The sequence below is a fragment of the Cryptomeria japonica genome, chromosome 1 (assembly GCF_030272615.1).
Source record: "Cryptomeria japonica chromosome 1, Sugi_1.0, whole genome shotgun sequence".
In the NCBI taxonomy this organism is placed as follows: Eukaryota; Viridiplantae; Streptophyta; class Pinopsida; order Cupressales; family Cupressaceae; genus Cryptomeria; species Cryptomeria japonica.
In genome coordinates this window covers 56,965,174-56,984,507 of record NC_081405.1, presented here as the reverse complement: position 1 = coordinate 56,984,507, position 19,334 = coordinate 56,965,174, and the positions used below count along the sequence as shown (strand labels likewise).

The 19,334-nt window shown below is 34.5% G+C and overlaps 3 non-coding genes across 3 annotated transcripts; 2 read left to right on the top strand and 1 right to left on the bottom strand.

The window, feature by feature from the left end:
• Window positions 1-12,101: 12,101 nt before the first annotated feature.
• On the bottom strand, window positions 12,102-12,174 carry TRNAR-ACG (transfer RNA arginine (anticodon ACG)). Its single transcript has one exon. It is a non-coding gene; the product is annotated as a tRNA-Arg (tRNA).
• Window positions 12,175-12,672: 498 nt separating this feature from the next.
• Window positions 12,673-12,753, top strand: TRNAL-CAG (transfer RNA leucine (anticodon CAG)). The gene has a single exon. It is a non-coding gene; the product is annotated as a tRNA-Leu (tRNA).
• A 6,280-nt stretch (window positions 12,754-19,033) lies between these two features.
• Window positions 19,034-19,106, top strand: TRNAR-ACG (transfer RNA arginine (anticodon ACG)). The gene has a single exon. It is a non-coding gene; the product is annotated as a tRNA-Arg (tRNA).
• The last annotated feature ends 228 nt before the right edge of the window (window positions 19,107-19,334 follow it).

Sequence of the window (19,334 nt, the reverse complement as noted above, 5' to 3'; positions counted from 1 at the left end):
CATGGGATACAAAATTGTCATAGGCTGGGGAAAACAGTTGCTCTACCAGAAACTCCTAACGACTTCGTTGCTCTAGAATTTCTAGTAGTGAAGTGATAGTAGCCATTGCATCGGCTGCTCTGTTGTCTAACCTTGGTATTTGCTCGAAGGTGATCTGTACGAAATACTGCTTGAAGTCATCCACCATTCTTTTGTATGGCAACAACTTGTCATCCTTTGTTTGATATTCATTGTTGATCTAATTTAAAACCAGTTGGGAATCTCCATAGACCTTCAATTCCGTGATTTTCCATTCCACTACCATTTTGATTCTTGTGACCAGTGCTTCATACTCAACGATGTTATTTGTGCATGGAAACATAAGTCTATATGATCTTGGTATGGTGTGTCCTTCAGGAGTGGCGAACAGGATGTCGGCACCTGAGCCTTGTTGAGTGTAGGAACCATCAAAGTACAAGGTCCATTGCTTAGGGGTAATAGAAAGGACATCCCTATCTGGAATTTGACCTCCATTGGTTTCTTATCTGGTAGTGGTGCTTCAGCTAATTGATTTGCAATTACTTGTCCCTCGATAGCCCGATGCTCTGTGTATTGGATATCAAACTCACGGAGAATCATGACCCATTTAGCTAATCTGCCTATAAGAGCTACTTTGTTGAGTAAATACTTGAGAGGATCAATTTTTGCTACTAGCTTGATTGTGTGAGCTAACATGTAATATCAGAACTTTTGAGAGGCAAATACCACACCTAAACAAGCCTTCTCAATGAATGTGTAATTTAGCTCATATCCATTTAATGTTATGTTGATGTAATAGATAGCTTGTTCCTTGCCATCTTGATCTTCTTGTGGGGTATGTGCAAGATCATGGTGTGCCAAAACAGGCCCTTAAGTGGCAATGAAATTTCAGAAAATCAGAGTTATGCAACTTGACATGAAAATTTGAATAAGTTGTGAACATTATTTTTAAAATATGTAAGAAGAGAATATATAGAAAATTGAATGTAGTCTCTAAGCTACTAGTTGTTTTTTGGAAAAAAAAAATCCTATTTGATGAAAATTTTAAATTTCAATGCAGTGGTACTAAAAATTCAAAAAAAAAATAAGAAGTAGACGTATGTCTGACCACCCTAATCACAATAAAATCTTAATATTTTTTTATAATATTTATAATATAAGTATTAGACTCATGTCCGGATGTGACACATTTTTTTTAATTTTTTATAAATTAAATAATTATTTATGAATTTTTTACTACAGCTTTTCAGAAATTTAGAAACTCCTACGTCTGACCACCTTAACTTGGTCAAAAATTTATGAAATTTAATTTTTTTTAATTTTTCCCTATAGTAGACAAAGCATAGGATGTGACACATGTTTTAGTTTCAAAAAATGTTATACCGTTTGAAAGTTATGAGTGTTTTTCAATCAGTATATCAATCAGGACTATTGTCAAAATTCAATTAGAAAATAAATAATAATTATTTATTAAAGTTGAAATAAGACAAGCCTTATATTGTTGGAAAGCTGGGAATGTCTTTAAAAAACCCTTTTCATTTTATCAATTTTGGTTACAAAAAAAGTCATCAGCGACCAGTGTAAAGTCTAGAAAATCAAGGAATATTGAAAAACACGCTTTTTCAGTTGACTTTCCAAGCTTGTCACTTCCAAGCCAAATACCAAAGCATTCTCGAGCCTAAATTGGAAATTTTAAAATTTGTCTACAAAAATCAGATATCGGATTTTATCTGATATCAGATTTTAATACAAAAATTTGCGGTCCCCAAAAAATTTCCCGTTGCCGCCATTTATTTGGTAAACTACCACATGGCAAGAAATCCGATATCCGATTAAATCGAATATCGGATTTTATTAGTCATATTTTTGAGAGAGAGAGAGAGAGAGAGAGAGAGAGAGAGAGAGAGAGAGAGAGAGAGAGAGAGAGAGAGAGAGAGAGAGAGAGAGAGAGAGAGGAGGGAGAGAGAGAGAGAGAGAGAGGAGGAGAGGGAGAGAGAAGAGAGAGAGAGAGGAGGAGGAGGAGAGAGAGAGAGAGAGGGAGAGAGGAGAGAGAGAGAGAGAGAGAGAGAGAGAGAGAGAGAGAGAGAGAGAGAATATGACCCCTAACGACATAATTTGGTGTCTTAAGGGGTCCTATGGTGTCGTTAGGGGTCATATGGTATGCACTAGAGCTTGAGTATATAACTCATCTCACTATTTAGATTGTCGATGAAAATTTTCATCTTTTCCTTTTCAGGGACATCTCGAGAATATCTTGAAACCATTTGTCTCCAACATTGAAGAAACACCATGAATGTTTCATTGTTTTTCTGTTTGGTATTACATACATCTAACATGGTGATCGCGTGTTGAATATTGTAGGAGTATTGTGTGATAAATTTATTAACCAGCTCATCAAAGGATCTGACGAGAGGTGTAAGCTTAGACAACTAGTCCATTGTTTTCCCTCCCAAACTTCTTGGGAATAGCCTCATCAAATCAGTGTCATCGTGAGCAAATTCAAGACTCATGGTACAAAACTTCTGAACATGATCGTGGGGATCACTCTTACCATCATACTTATCATATTTAGGTATATCTGAATTCAGGGGAAAAGGTATCATGTTTAATCTCCTATCAAAGGGGTAAGGACAAATTTAATTTAAGGAATATCGTATTGCAGTCCCCTATTGCATGTCCTACATTTGTTGTGTAAGAGCAACCATGGGTGCATTTTTTTGTTGAGGAAAAGGTTCTTCTCTTTCGTTATCCCTAGTTCGGGTATGGGTGTGTTATGGTATGTTTTCAGGGTCACGTGTTTCCTCTTCTCTCTATTGTTCTTGATAAGCATAATTTTGAGACCTTGCCCTGAATATTTTAGTGTCGAAGTATTCAAGGAGTCTAACTCCTTTGCTTGTTAGCATGAGCGTGTATTCTTCTTTATCACCTTCTATGAGTCTTTCCATAAGTTTTTGGAATGAGGGGTTTTCTTGATATTCTTGAATAAGCTCCTCAATGATCTTTGTTTCCCCTAGATTAGTATAATCGAACGGGTTTGATAATCTTCGACCCATACTGGACTCTGGTTGTGGTTCGCTTTGCTTGTTTCATTGAGAGCGAGTGACAACGAGCATCTAGTAGAAAATTTCCATGACAAAGGGGACAACCTCCTCTTTTTCTTGTTATTCGGGGGTTGGTGGTTCAAATCGAGCTATGTTATAAGTGATGGAGACTTCTCAAAAGAAAGCGGGGTTGATCTTTCCTCCACGATTCAAGCGTTGACTGAATGCTGATTTACGGCAAAAGGCTCTACTTTTCAATGGTTCTTTGTCAAATTCGTTTGACTTGTCTTGAAGATACAACCACATATGACGGAGAAAGGTGTGATGTGATTTGAAGAGTTAACGATTTATGTAGAGAAATTTGTTTCGTTTGGCAAGTGTTTTGGAACTAGGTTGTCGTTTCTTCAACTTAGTTTATTGATGAAGACTGTTTCTTCTCAAAATATGAGGAGTGGTCATACACATGTGATCAATGGTTTCCTTTGATTTGTTTGGATTGAGATACTTTGTTTGAAAACTTAAGCCTACTTTTATCGAGTAGAGGTTTAGATTCGGCTCCACGATAAAGTGTGTCAAATGATATGGAATAAGAGTTTTCCGATATGGAGACTCGATTTAACGACTTAAGTTTAAACTAGGTATGTTTATTTGATGGAATACGTTTATTTGGCGAAACTTTTGATCAATGTGATGATGTTACCTGATTTTGATCGGAGAAAGTTTTATCTCTAGCTAGTTTTAGTTCTAACAATTTTATCCTAAAGATGCTTGTTGAATTGTTTGAAGTATTTCTCGGATGTTCTGGTTCAAATTTTGATTGGTGAGTTTGACTAAGAATCCAAAAGGGTATTCAAGACTAATGATAAAAAATTTCAAAAATGCTCAGTTTTACTCTCTATTTTTCTAGGTTTTACCTATGCGCTAAGATAGAGACCCAATGCGCTACTACATGATCTAGATGCACTATTCAATGCCACCTATGCGTTAAGCTGCCTATGCTATGCGCTAACTCAGAGTTTTGAAATTTTCTTTGACAGGGATGACCAAGCGCTATTATGTCCTGACTATGCACTAATTTTAGGACTCAAAGCGCTAAGGTTTTCCCCCAATACGCTAGGCTGATGCTTGAAAGCGCTAATATGATTTCCTGAAGCATTAGTGAATTTTTATCAGGAAAATAAGTGTTATGCGCTAACTTAATGGATAAAAGCGCTAAAGTTGGGTTGGTATGCGCTAAACAATGCTTCTGATGCGCTAAGAGGTTGCTCTTATGCGCTAAACTATCCTGATTGCTCTGCTTTTGGTCTTTTGGTATTTTTTAACACTTGTTTGATATTTGATGGATGATTTTCTAAAAATATAAACTAAAAACACAGCATGAAAAAGACAACCAATTTTGCCTATACTAAACATATAGTGTATGTTATGCGAAGATGTGTTCAAATCCCCAATGTTTTCATAGGTTTGGATACAAAGAATACAAATCAGACAGACTCTTTATTCAAGGGTCATCAACAATATCATAGCCCACTAGTCTCGATACTCTGTCAGCTCAAATAGTGAATTAACCCAAAGTGAATTGCTTCACAATTGGGTGGTTATCTTAGGAGATATACGATGAGTAATCTTGGGGGCGGATTCTTCCCCACACTTGCACTATGATATTGAGGATGTTTGGATACTGACTCGGCCCAAAGTTTCTATTGCTAAAGTTTGTAATCAAGCTTTTGGTTCAGTCTTCAGTGATAAACTCCCTCGGGAGGCTTCCCAACCTTCAAAACAAAGGCTTTATGTATCGTAAAGATACTGGGGGAAGGCTAATCACTGAGCAAAACTATTGAAGGGGCTTTTGTCATCCTCCACTTTTGATTATAGTGGGTTGGAACACTTGGTGATAAAGTTGTTTCCCACTTAGGTTGTTCCCCTCTCATCGACCATTTAAATGGCACTCTAGGAGAAACTCGGAGGGTAGACCTGCTAAAGGTTGTAAGTACTTTGAAATGAATAAAGCATAAGGGTGGTTTGTCTTTTTGGTCACCCAGTTAAGGGGAGAGAATATACCTTCCACTTTCGAGACAAGGCAATCAAGTTGTTCTTTTTATCCTTTCAATTCAGTGATTTGCTCAAGTCTATTTGGAGATGTTACTCCAAAAAAGCATGGTGTTCCTTTTGACCTCCAAATCAATGATTTTTAATCTAAGTAAAGAAATCCTGGTCAGCAAAAGAAATCGTGATGTTTGGTCAACAAAATGTAAAGTCGATAGGGGAAAGTTTTTCCTCTTTTTCTTGCCTAAAAATTAAAGATGAAGTTCTTTTACCTTTGCAAAATAAGATGGATCCTTTTAGACACCAAAGCATGGTGAGGTTTGTTTTAAACTTTGCAAAATAAAAGTTGCTTTGTTCTTTTTACAGCTTCCCAAAACGAAATGTTTTCTTCCTAATCTTGCAAGAAAACCCAAAAAAGTGAGTTTTGTTGTTCTTTTTACTTTGCAATAAAAAAATGAATTTTCTTTTTATGCACCAAAAGGAAGTCTGATGTTCATTTTAAGTACTCCAAAATGAAATGTGTGGTTTATTTTAACTTTGCAGAAAACAGGGAGAGTGAATTCTTTTTAACTAACTCTTTTTGTTTTAGAGAAAGTAAATTAAAAGAAATTTAATTTTTTTTTTCTAAACTAACTCCTTCCCTGCATAAAAGATTAAAACTGCACACAGTCAATGATAAAAAGTTAGTGTGGGCTTACACAAGCCTATAATGATTTTCCCCGTTACAATTTTTTTCCTTTTTGTTCTGCCAACCCTATGCGCTAAGTTGTTACACCAATGCGCTACAAAACAACACATACACGCTACAAAAAAGACCCTATGCGCTAAAATGTTGCTAGGATGCACTAGACTGACTTCCTAAAGTGATATGATTTTACAGTTACCAGTGGAATAGTGATGCGCTAATACAACTACTCAATGCGCTAAGGATAAGATCTGATGCACTAAACAGTGAGCAATATGCACTATAAAATGGTTTTTATGCGCTAACGAAGGACTCACATGCACTAACTCAGCTTTTCTGCATACCTGCAATATTAGTCCTACATTAAAAATGATATTATTTATGGGGCTATGTCCTACGGTGGGTGCCAGAAATGTATGCGGGAAAAGTGGGGGGATGAAACGAAAAATGTGATTTCAAATTGGTCCACACACTAATGGGACTCTTGGTGCAAGTTATGGAGTTATATTGAATAACTCAACTTCCCAAGGGATGTTCCATTGTTCTCTATTTCACAAGACCCCTTAAGCCAATGCCTTTGCTCTCATATCATTGAGTAAAGTGACTTAGGGATGACAATCATGAAAATGATGGATATTGATCAATCTAGCATAGGTGCATTCCTAGTTATGAGTGATACTAAGTCTAATATGATTTAAACTATCATGGATATGATAACAAAATGAAAGGATTAGTAACAAAACTATCCTAGCATGCCATACTAGTCTAACATGATTATTATGTGATAATACAAATGCCTATTTAAGATGCTATGAAGATTATTCTATGAAAGAGAGGCTAAATGCTTGATTAAAATGATTTAGATTAGATGCTTAGTGAAATGTCTATAAGTTTAATACTAAAGACTTGGATATGAAAATGGAGGAATGAGAGCTTTATTTCTAGGGAAAACAGGGCAATGAATGGTCAGGATTGGATGATCTTATCAAGGGCCAGGATTGAAAGTTATCAATCCATGTTTACAATTCTCACCAATGAAATGGTGACAACTGTCAACATAAGACTGCTTTCGAGGAGATGTAAGAAGCATTAAATGCTTGAGAAGACCTCATGGTTACCTTAGGGGGTAAGGGTTGAGGTTAGGTTAAGGTTATCCATTGGATAAAGCTTTTACCCACAGGATAAATTCTTGTGCAAGGGTTAAATAAATAACCATGGTCAAAGCAATGAATGCTTGATGAGACCCCTGGGTTAAATGAGGGTTGAGTTAGAAAGAAAGTCTCTAATCATGCAAGAGGGTTGAGTTAACCGTTAATGGTTTAGAAGACTTTCAAGGTTAACTTATTGAAGACATAAAGCCTTTAATGGTTTTCAAAGACATTGAGGGTTTGAGAAGTGACTTCCCTTTGCTTAGGGATGTGACAATATTTAGGGGATGGGTTAGGCTAAATTGGAAGGGATTAGAATAATCTAGTTTAGGGGGTTTAGAAAGGCAAGTGGGAGATGTAGGAGAATGCAAGTGGATGGAGGGGAATTTTATTTAAAATAAATTACTTTATTTCAACTAAAAATATATGTAACTTGCATAAATACAAGTGGGAAATTTAAATAAATAAATTAGATTTATTTATTTGCAAAGAACAATCTAATTAAATGTAAATTTAATTAAAAAGGGAAGAAATGGGAATTAATTAAATAAAGTGATTTATTTAATTAAAGGGGTAGAAAAGACTTAGGTGAATTTAATTAAATAAATTGAGTAGTTCATTTAATTAAATAGATGAATTAAATGGAGGAATAAGGTTAAAATGAATATTAAATATTCACTTAAGAAAGTGGTTATTTTTATACGTCTACACAATGTATTACACGGCTTTATATTTTGGTTGATTAACCTTCATTTCCTAATTCATTAGATTGATTCTTGCCAACTATTTGAATTCTTCATGATCATTATCTTAGTATGTCTCTATTTTTTTCCCTTCATGAACCAATCAATATGTGAAATCTAAAGAAGGTTAAATAATTATTTTTGTTACATTAGTACAAGATAAGTATTTAAATTATTTTATTATATGCATTCATTGATTTTTTATAAATAGTTAAATATTTCAATTATATGATTTACCTATTGATTGGGTACTAGTCCTATGCATCTTACTTTACTAGCCTACCTCGAGTTCAATGCCTAAATGTTTGGGCTACACCCATTGCAAAAGAATTGTTCAATGTCTTAGTTGATTTCATAAGCCTAATATTATTTTCCTTCATAAAAGAATTTTTTTTGTGGAGGAGATGCAATTTCTTTCTTGTAGCCCTTGGGAACATATTCAATGCTAATGTGTTTCAACTCAAGGTTGTGTATTTGACTGAACATGTTCTATTTTATCATCTAATATTTATACTCACATTGGTTTTCAAGAAAAGGTCTACTTGTGGTATTGTATTCAAGTTTTTCATTCTTTTTCTTTGTTCCTTTGATTTTATTGAGAAAATTGGTAGAAATATTTAAATAAAAAATTAATAAATACAAAACACAAATATTTGCATAGAAAGCCTAGTATTATACCAAGAAAAATTTCTGAGGAAAGATCTCTCAATTTTATTATCTCAACAAAAAATTGCTGGTACAAAGATCTATGAATCAAAACAAAAAAAATGACCTGCATAGCTATACAACATCTTTATTAATGAATCCTCTTTAAAGAAGACTTTCTCAAAATAGAAAGTGTGATTTGTACAGCTATATGTCGAACAAATGTCATATGGTTATCTAATTAATGAATGTGAAAAGAATTGACTTCACATATCAATAGATTTTGGTTGGGAATTTTAATGTCTTTCTTTATCTTGAGAAGAAATTTAGTGCTATGTGTATGCTTTATTAATATTCAATTGTGATTTGTTATTTAATCTTGTGGATGTATTGTCAACCACATAGGTTGAAGTACACAAAATCCAATGGTATGTTTTACACTTGGCAAATAGGAGATGCGGTCTTGAATCTACTTCAAAATAATTGGATTTGTTTTTGGTCTCTAATTATTTGGTTGGTGACAATTGGATTGTGCCTAAGTTATAAATTTGATAATGGCATAGTTTAGATAATTTTCCCATTAATACTTCTTTTTTCTTTAATAGAAAAAGGCTATATTCAAGGTCCAATTAATGTACCTTTATGATCAAAATTTCAATGATAAAACGGTAAGGTGATGGACTATATGAGTCCTTCCTTTTGAATCACTATTTATGCCCTTTAAAAGGTTTCAATATAGAAATTTTAAACATAAAAGATGAAACAAAATTAATTTTTGTAACATTTGTAGAAGAGATGAGTGCAAGAATAATTAAATCATCTCAAGCTAGCTTATCGATCTTTCATATGGTACTTTGCATGAGAAGTATTTTTGCTTTCTTTTTTCTTTCCTTGTTTGTTGCTAATATATTTCAAGGTTACATATACAATTAAGTATTTTTTTCAAAGACAGATGAAGGGTTTTGGTGTTGAACTCAATATAGATACAACCACCAAAAAATCATCAAGAATCAATTCTACACCATCAAACATCACTATCACAAGCTCCCACTTAAATTTGTAACCAATATAAAATAACTAAGTTGTCATGATATTGTGATAAATCGCCTGACAAGATTGACACTCTAACCATCCATCCTCTCATTCCAAAAAAAATTTACCAATGCAAAAATGACCACAAACAATGCTAGCTAACATTGTTTGCACCAACAATAATACTTCATAAATAAAGATGATATGTTTGATAAATATGAATCTCAAGTAGTTGTGTTTTAAAGATGATGAATTTAACCTGCTATACCAAATCAATAAGGGCAATGAATGAAGTGATAATAACTTGATTAAGAATAACAAAAAATAGAAGTTGGTTCTTGATATGAAGAGTAGAAATAAGGGGCTAATTATCAAAACCATTGAAACATGCAAGATATGTGATATACTCAAGCTCTTCTAAATTATCTTCATCAAAATGTATGTAATCTATATCATTTAGAGGATCTAAATAATCTATAGTAGGATCCTCTATGAATGGAAAAATATGAGGGTCTCCATGGATCTTCCAAATTCTTGTCCAAAATTTTCAAAGAAAACTAATGTTTAATAAAACACACATAGTGTCATGATCAACATTAGAACAAATCAATCCTACAACATGGACAATGATGTTACCTTGTACTAATAAATTTCTTGATGTGTTTTGTTCAAGAATAATTCTATAAAGATAAGGCAAAAGATTAAGACACTTGAGATGTGTTAGGATGTCATTTCTAAGACCTTGAGCAATATCCTCAACGCATGTAAAGTAGATCAAATCAAGTCATCTCAAACAAACACAACATTTTCAAGTGTCAAGATGTTTAAGGAATGGATCAAAGCATGAAATAACAAAAAAATAAATCAAAAAATACTTGGAGAAAATTTTGAAAAAATACCATGGTTATGTGTGAAGGTTTTTGAGAAACTTTAATATCCTTGCAAGAATCATAAAAATAAAAGATATTGTAAGAGAAAATTCTTGAGCTTATATGTAGAAAATGATGATGTGAGTTCAATATGTGATCAAATATTTCAATTCTTCTAATGATATTTGATGATGAAGACTAGATGTGGGATTTGTATCCTCTCTTGACTCACCCTTGTTCTTTGTCTTTCAAGCCCTTAAAATATTCTATTAACATATAACACTTACTTTGGTTATATTTCCTTGTCTATCATTTAATTCTAGTATGTATCAGTGTATGAGGCCATAATGAATGCTCTAGGTTGACTCTTGATTGTTGACCTAGCTTCTAAGAACTTTATTCACACTTTATTTATATTTATCCTAGTTGAAGTTGATATATAAAAAGATTTATGAGGTAGAGTTGTTTGTAAGTTAATGAGCCGTATAGAGATATTATCCTCTAATTAAATAAAGACTTGATAATCAATAGGTAATTTCATCTAGATTTTAATAATGAACTTGTAAGTTAAAATATGAGATTACCTTTTGAAACCTTGGTATTACACTCCCCATTAAAATTTTAAATTTTGTTATAGAAAATTGTATTAAAATATATAACATTGTTGTATGTATCATTTGGGCGAATCTTTTTGCATTATTAGCACATCTCCCTAAATTGAAATGTAATTTTAATATTATATTTGAATCTAGGAATCGAAGAGACAAGAAATGTGTATGAATCATGTAAGGGAAAAGGGGAATGATTTTTTTTTCATCTAAAAAATAGATAGCTTGTTGCCTTGATAGTGCTGGCACGAATTTTGGGAAAATGCTACTGCAGACATTATCATTGCATATTTGCTTGTGAATATAATTAATGTTTCAATACCATTTAGATGAAAAAGTACAGTGCAATCCCTCCCAAGCCTCACATATTGAAAATTAAATAAAAAAATCCCTGATACCTAAGCACTTGAAACACATCACCTTATGATCTATCTCAAATACTTTTGACAAGTAATGTGAAATTTAGACAAATATGTAGCTACAAAACAAACACCATTACCATGACAAAGATATAAAAGCAATGTTGACAGGTTCTAACATTTAATAAATTAACACATTCTAGAAAATGAATGACCAAAGATGTAGGTCACAATAACAAACATCAAATGGCAATTGTGTTCTAGGTACAGAAGAGGATACAAGTGAAATTCTAAGTGAAATAAGACACAGACATGCAGGAAGCTATACATTGATCACAACTTGTTTTTGGCTCAAAAGAAATCAGACGAAGTAAGTGCTAAGGATAGTGTCAAATCGAGATAAAAGAGAATGTATAAAAGAAATCATAAAAGTGAACTAACTTTAGCATGTCATCTAGAATTGTACACATGTTCAACACTTTGTATTTTAAGTATTGAGCCTCCATGACTCCTTGGAATCTATTGATTTCAAATAAGCATGATCACTTTCAAGACCCCTCTCCCATATGAAAGTATATATCACTCTTATTATCCTTTAACACATTAAATGGTAACCAGTATTAGATTCAATTAGAATAAGTATGTTCTCTATACCTTATTACTCCATGTGTGTGCCTTATGTAATTGGGATGTTCTATAGATTGAACTGCCACTGTTAATCAAAAAATACAGCACTGAATTTCCATGCTCAGCTAGACATAAAGTTAACGAGATCTCTCATAACGTCAATAAATTCTCATAATGTCAATTTTAAATAGATATAAAAAATTAATACAAAAATGGTATCAATGGAAAGACATACTCTCCGTCAAAAATGAAGAAAATTTCTAGCCTGCTTCCAATTGAACGACTCTGCTGGGGATCGAACCCAGAATCTCTGGTTTCGTAGACCAGCGCCTTATCCATTGGGCCACAGAGTCACGATATAAGTAAAAGGGAATGCATGTGTAACTTTTTCGTGTTTACTCTGGCTCTATTTTATCTGTTTGAAATCTTCCACCTCACCACCCAATTATATTTTACTGCTTGCCCAGTCATATGTATAGAATTTGGCTTGGGATTTCCTTGTGTTTTTCTTGGTATTATCAAAGAAAAACTAGAATTAAGTGAAAGGATTAGTAGACGACTAGAACATTTTTCCGCAATGCTTTGCCCAGGTTCGAACCGGGGACCTTCGGGGTTTAAGACTACGCGTTATAATTGAATACAGCACAGCACCCTGTTTTCATGGCGTTAAAAGATCTTTTAATCGTAAATTTCGAAATGCAATGCATCAATCAGGACCGTAAAATAAGTATCTTTTGCCTCCTCGTAAGATATTTACTGCTGAATACAAGTGTAGTCTACTTCTGTACAAACGATGAATCTTACACAGTGGATTAAGCCTTTGTAATTCAGAATTCTCTCAAACTTACAGGGTCAAGATGGCCGAGTTGGTCTAAGGCGCCAGTTTCAGGTACTGGTCCGAAAGGGCATGGGTTAGAATCCCATTCTTGACAGCACCATTATTTTAAAAGCACGCAACAGGATAACTCTATAGCTAAGCATTATCATATATTTTTAAGTTGAGCATTTTCATAAAAGAAAATTATAAACTTATATATATAATTTTGAAGAATGGGATTCGAACCCATGTCTTTTCGTACCAGTATCTGAAACTGGCTCAGCGATAGAGCTATCCTGTTGCGTGTATTCTACTTTAAAAGTAAAGTAATAGTGCTGTCAAAAATGAGATTCAAACTCATTCCCTTTCAGACCAGTACCTGAAACTGGCGCCTTAGACCAACTCGGCCATCTTGACCTTGTCGATATGGTAAGGTTTGAGCATTTTCTCAATGTTTTGGTTTAACGAGAAACAAACTTACCACTTTGTAAGATTGATCGCTTGTACAGAAAAAAACTACTCTTCTATTCAGCAATAAATATCTTACGAGGAGGCAAAAGATAATTATTTTACGGTCCCCATTGATGCATTGTAATTTCTGCTGGAAAGAAACAGGGGAGCAAAAAAAACAGAACAAAAAAAAACAGGGCAGATAAAAGAAAACAGATTTTAAATCAACAATCCATTCTTTTCATTCTATCACAGAACTGATTACAAAATGCCTCATATTATTGAGGTCTCCTCATTTTTAGACTCAGAAATATTCAAATATCATGACCCCCCTGTTCTTCTACTGCTATACAAAATGTTCTTTTGCTGCTATACAAAACCCCTGTTCTTCTCTTTCATTGACTGGTTCTGCAGCTCTTTTTCTGGGCACACACTTTTTACATATATGTTTCAAAACTACATATATTGTCTTTCTAATCATATGTCACACAATAAACAAAAAAAAACATTAAAATTGAAGTTTCTAGATCACCGTGGAAAGATCAAAGAGGAAGATTTTGCCATCAAAAACAAGTTGGCATTTGTCCTTTGTTTGATCAGAAGACTGCAGATGACAAGACAGACTACCACGAGAGGAAGAAAGGAAATATGACAGCATTAGTTTTGGTAGTTGGTGATTAACTCCAACACTCCTCCTTAATCACAACTGCCATCTACAATACCCAAGTTGTTTTGTTGATGCACAAAACTTTCCTTTCCCAATGGTTTGGTGAAGATATCAGTAAATTGGTCTTCTGACTTGCAATGTTCCAAAATTATTTCTCCATTGTTGATCAGCTCCCTGATGAAGTGATACCTTGTGTCTATATGCTTGCTCCTTTTGTGAAATACTGGATTTTTTGACAATGCTATAGCTGAGTTGTTGTCACAGTAAATCTTTGTTGCACTTTCTTGTTCATACCTCAATTCTTTCAGCATTCTTCTCATCCAAACGGCTTGACACGCTGCCCCTGTAGCTGCTACATACTCTGCTTCAACTGATGAAAGAGTTACAATTGGTTGTTTCTTTGAAGCCCATGATACTACGCCTGATCCAAAATGAAAAGCATAACCAGAAGTGCTCTTCCTATCATCTATGCTGCCAGCACAATCACTATCTGTGTATCCTATCAGCTTGAAATCATTTGACCTTGAGTAAAATATTCCATAATTCTTTGTTCCACTAACATATTTCAAAATTCTTTTTCCAGCATTCCAATGTGTAACTTTTGGAGACTCCATGAACCTTGAAATGAGACTAACTCCAAACATTATATCTGGCCTTGTGGCTATTAGATACATGAGACTACCAACAAGTTTTTTAAACAAAGTTGGATTTACATTAGCTCCTTTGTCATTTTTACTCAACTTCAAACCTGTCACTATTGGTGTTGGTGCTGATTTGCAATTCATCATATTAAACCTTTTCAAAATATCATTTGCATACTTAGATTGTGAAATGAAAATACCTTTATCATTTTGACTTACTTCAATGCCAAGAAAATATCTCATTAAACCCAAATCAGTCATCTCAAATTCTTTCTTCATAGCTGATTTGAACATGTCAATTGAAAGATCACCAGTGAATATCAAGTCATCAACATATAAACAAACAATTATGATCTCACCTTGCTTATTCATCTTGCTATACAATGTAGGCTCACTGCTACACCTATTGAATCCATTTTGTAAAAGATAACTATCAATTCTGCTATACCATGCTCTTGGAGCTTGTTTGAGTCCATAAAGTGCCTTCTTGAGCTTGTAAACCTTGTTTTCATGACCCAAAATCTCATATTCAGGTGGCTGCTCCACATAGACTTCTTCTTCTAAAATACCATTTAAGAAAGTTGATTTCACATCCATTTGATATATTGCCCACTTGTTTTGAGCTGCAATGGCTAGTATTGTTCTCACGGTGTCTAAGCGAGCAACCGGTGCAAATGTCTCATTGTAGTCTACCCCAGGTTGTTGTGAATAACCTTTTGCCACCAACCTTACCTTGTGTTTTTGCACATCTCCATTTGCATTCAATTTTGTTTTGTAAACCCACTTCACTCCTATCACCTCTTTTCCTTGTGGAAGACTAACTAACTCCCATGTTTCATTCTTTTCAATTGCATCAATTTCTTCATCCATTGCTTGCACCCATTTTTCTTCCTTAATAGCTTCTTCAAAATGAATTGGATCATCTACATGCGAGTATAAAGCAAAAAGAGAAGTCTGACCTGCATTATTTTCACCTTCATTTTGTTCATAAATCTCCCTTAAACTTCTGATTTTTTGTCTCCTCAAGCTTGCTAATGTAGGATTGGACATGTCACTTGCATTTGTTGAATGTGGGCTTGATGGTCCAGCACCAAGACTGCCAATTGAAGATGGTGTTACTTGCACATTTGATGGAGTATTTGCTTGAGTGTGTGGGACTGTCCTTACACTTGATGGTGTCATTTGTTGTCCACTTTGTTGACCTTGAACAACTATAGGAAGAGTCGCATTTGAAGGAGTACTTGCTGATATAAAATCTTCATTTTCTTCTTGTGGTATGTTGGCTGCAATATTGATTGTTTTGTCCAAAGTTCCATCCCATGCTTCATCTTCTATGAACTGCACATCTCTGGTGATTATAACCCTTTTGCTGATTGGATTGTATAACTTGTATGCCTTTGACTCATCACTATATCCCACAAATATACATTTTTCTCCTTTGTTGTCCAACTTTCTTCTCAACTCATCTGGCACATGTGCATATGCCACACATCCAAATACTCTCATATGAGAAACATTATGTTTTCTTCCACTCCATGCTTCTTCCGGAATCATATTGATAACACTTTTAGTAGGAGATCTATTAATTATATATGCTGCACATGCTACTGCTTCAGCCCAATACTCATTTGACAAATGTTTTGCCTTCAACATGCTTCTTGCCATTTCCATTATTGTTCTATTTTTCCTTTTAGCGACACCATTTTGTTGTGGGGTATACCTTGCAGTAAATTGTTTGTGGATTCCATGGTCTTTGCAAAATCTTATGAAGTCATTTGAGATATATTCACCTCCTCTATCTGTTCTCAATGCTTTGATGTAGTGCCCACTTTGTTTCTCAACAAGAACCTTGAATTGACGGAAATAATGAAACACCTCATGCTTATGTTTTAGAAAGTAGACCCATATTTTTCTTGTGAAGTCATCAATGAATGTCAAGAAGTAGTAGCTCCCACCAATGGAAGGTGTTTGCATTGGTCCACACAAATCTGAATGAATAATCTCTAATGGTTTGTTTACAAGAATTGACTTTCTAGCTGGAAATGATTCTCTATGTTGTTTACCCAAAATACATCCTTCACATATTCTATCCGGTTTTTCTATTAGTGGCAACCCCATCACCATTTTCTTCTTATGCAATAAGTTTAAGTTTCCAAAGTTTAGATGCCCAAATCTTAGGTGCCATAACCAATTTTCATCTTTAATTTCAGCTTGATAAACTACTTGGGGGACTGCTGCAACTTTTCTTTCATGCACTCGTGGATTCATTGTGTTATGTTCTTGAGAAAACTCTACTTTCAAATCTGGTTTTATCCTTAGGGGAAACATTCTATTGCTTGTCATTTGGACTTTTGCTATGAGCTGATTGCTTGGAAATTTGTCTAAAATTGTGCATTCTTTGTTTTTGAAATAGACTCTATACCCTTTTTGAATGAGCTGCCCTATACTCATTAAGTTATGTTTCAGTCCAGGAACAAAATAGACATCTGATATATACTTTTTCTCCCCCATTTTGGTTAGAATGTTGACACTACCTTTACCCATAACTGAAACTTTGTTGTCATTCCCCAATGTTACATCTGATTTTACACTCTCATCCAAACTAGAAAACATTTCCAAATTTCCAGTCATATGATTGCTACAACCCGAGTCTAAAAACCATATATCTTTCTCACTTTCTTGTGCAACATTACAAGCTATGAACATCCTGTCCTGAGTTTGATTTTCCTTGGTAAAATTTGCACTTTGGTGTTTAGAAACATATTGCTTCTTTCTACATTCATTTATGTAATGCCCAAATTTCTTGCAATAATGACATTGGACTGAGGATTTATCATACCTTTGGCTTTGGGGTTGATTTTGAGTTGATGTTTGATAGTTGCCTCTTCCACTTGAGCTTGATGGGTTGCTACCTCTTCCACTTGAGTTTGATGGGCTGCCTCTTCCACCTCTATATGAATTTCTTCCTCTACCTCTAAAATTTGTTCTTCCCCTGCCTCTACCATGGCTGATTGAAACTTGTGTCTTGAATGCATGCTCCAAATTTGAATTTGTTGACCTGCTTAGTCTATGCTCATGAGAAATGAGTAAAGCATGAAGCTCATCCACTGAAAATTGTGAGAGATTCTTTGTCTCTTCTATGGCCACCACAATAGATTCAAATCTTGTAGGCAAACTTCTCAAAATCTTTTCAACCACTCTTCTTTCTTCAAGGTTTTCACCATGAGTTCTGATTTGGTTTACCAATCCAATGATTTGAGTGAAAAATGATTCTATTGTATCTGACTCTTTCATGTGGATGGTCTCAAAATCCCTTCTTAACATTTGCAACTTAGCTATTTTTACCTTTTCCATTCCTTGATAGGTTGTTTGAAGAGTGTCCTATGCTTGCTTGGACTTTGTTGTTGCTTGAATCCTTGGAAAAATGCTTTCATTCAATCCTTGAAAGATGAGGAAGAGGGCTTTTGAGTCTTTCTTTTTATTTTCCTTCAATAAGTCTTTCTCTGCTTGAGTTAATGCATTATATGTTGTTGCATCTACTGGTTCTTGGTAGCCATTTTCAACAAACTCCCATAAATCTTGTGCACAAAATAATGCCTTCATTGTGATTGCCCAGTAATCATAATTTTTCCCATTAAACTGTGGGATCTGTGGATCTGTCAAACTTGTGCTTGGAGCTGCCATTATAGACTGTGAAAAATCCTTCTATCTCTTTGAAAAAATTCCTCAGTCACTTCACCCAATAACCAAAGAAACAGGGGAGCAAAAAAAACAGAACAAAAAAAAACAGGGCAGATAAAAGAAAACAGATTTTAAATCAACAATCCATTCTTTTCATTCTATCACAGAACTAATTACAAAATGCCTCATATTATTGAGGTCTCCTCATTTTTAGACTCAGAAATATTCAAATATCATGACCCCCCTGTTCTTCTGCTGCTATACAAAATGTTCTTTTGCTGCTATACAAAACCCCCGTTCTTCTCTTTCATTGACTGGTTCTGCAGCTCTTTTTCTGGGCACACACTTTTTACATATATGTTTCAAAACTACATATATTGTCTTTCTAATCATATGTCACACAATAAACAAAAAAAAACATTAAAATTGAAGTTTCTAGATCACTGTGGAAAGATCAAAGAGGAAGATTTTGTCATCAAAAACAAGTTGGCATTTGTCCTTTGTTTGATCAGAAGACTGCAGATGACAAGACAGACTACCACGAGAGGAAGAAAGGAAATACGGCAGCATTAGTTTTGGTAGTTGGTGATTAACTCCAACAATTTCAAAATTTAGGAATAAAAGATCTTTTAACACAATGAAAACATGGTGCTGTGCTGTATTCAATTATGACGCGTAGTCTTACACCCAAAGGTCCCCGGTTCGAACCCGGGCAACAACATAGCGGAAAATGTTCTAGTCGTCTACTAATCCTTTCACTTAATTCTAGTTATTCTTTCATGAGAACAAGCAAAACACAAGGGAATACCAAGCCAAATTCTATACATATGACTGGGCAAGCAGTAAAATATAATTGAGATGTAATTGCATGTTGAGGTGGAAGATTTCAAACAGCTAAAATAGAACCAGAGTAAACACCAAGAACTTATACATGAACTCCATTTCAATCACATCGTGACTCTGTGGCCCAATGGATAAGGCGCTGGTCTACGAAACCAGAGATTCTGGGTTCGATCCCCAGCAGAGTTGAATAATTGTAGCATTCTAATTTGTAGGGCATTGCATATCACTCTCACGCGTTACATTTTGTAGTGCATTTCATTCCACCATCGAGCGTTACATTTTGCAGGACAAAGATGAGTTAAAATAGTCAGTATTGCATAGGCTACCACTTTTGTCCACTTTTCTCCATTCATATATATATAGTGAACATCTCTTAACATTTCTCCATTCGTTTCTTCGTTTACCTTTGGAAGT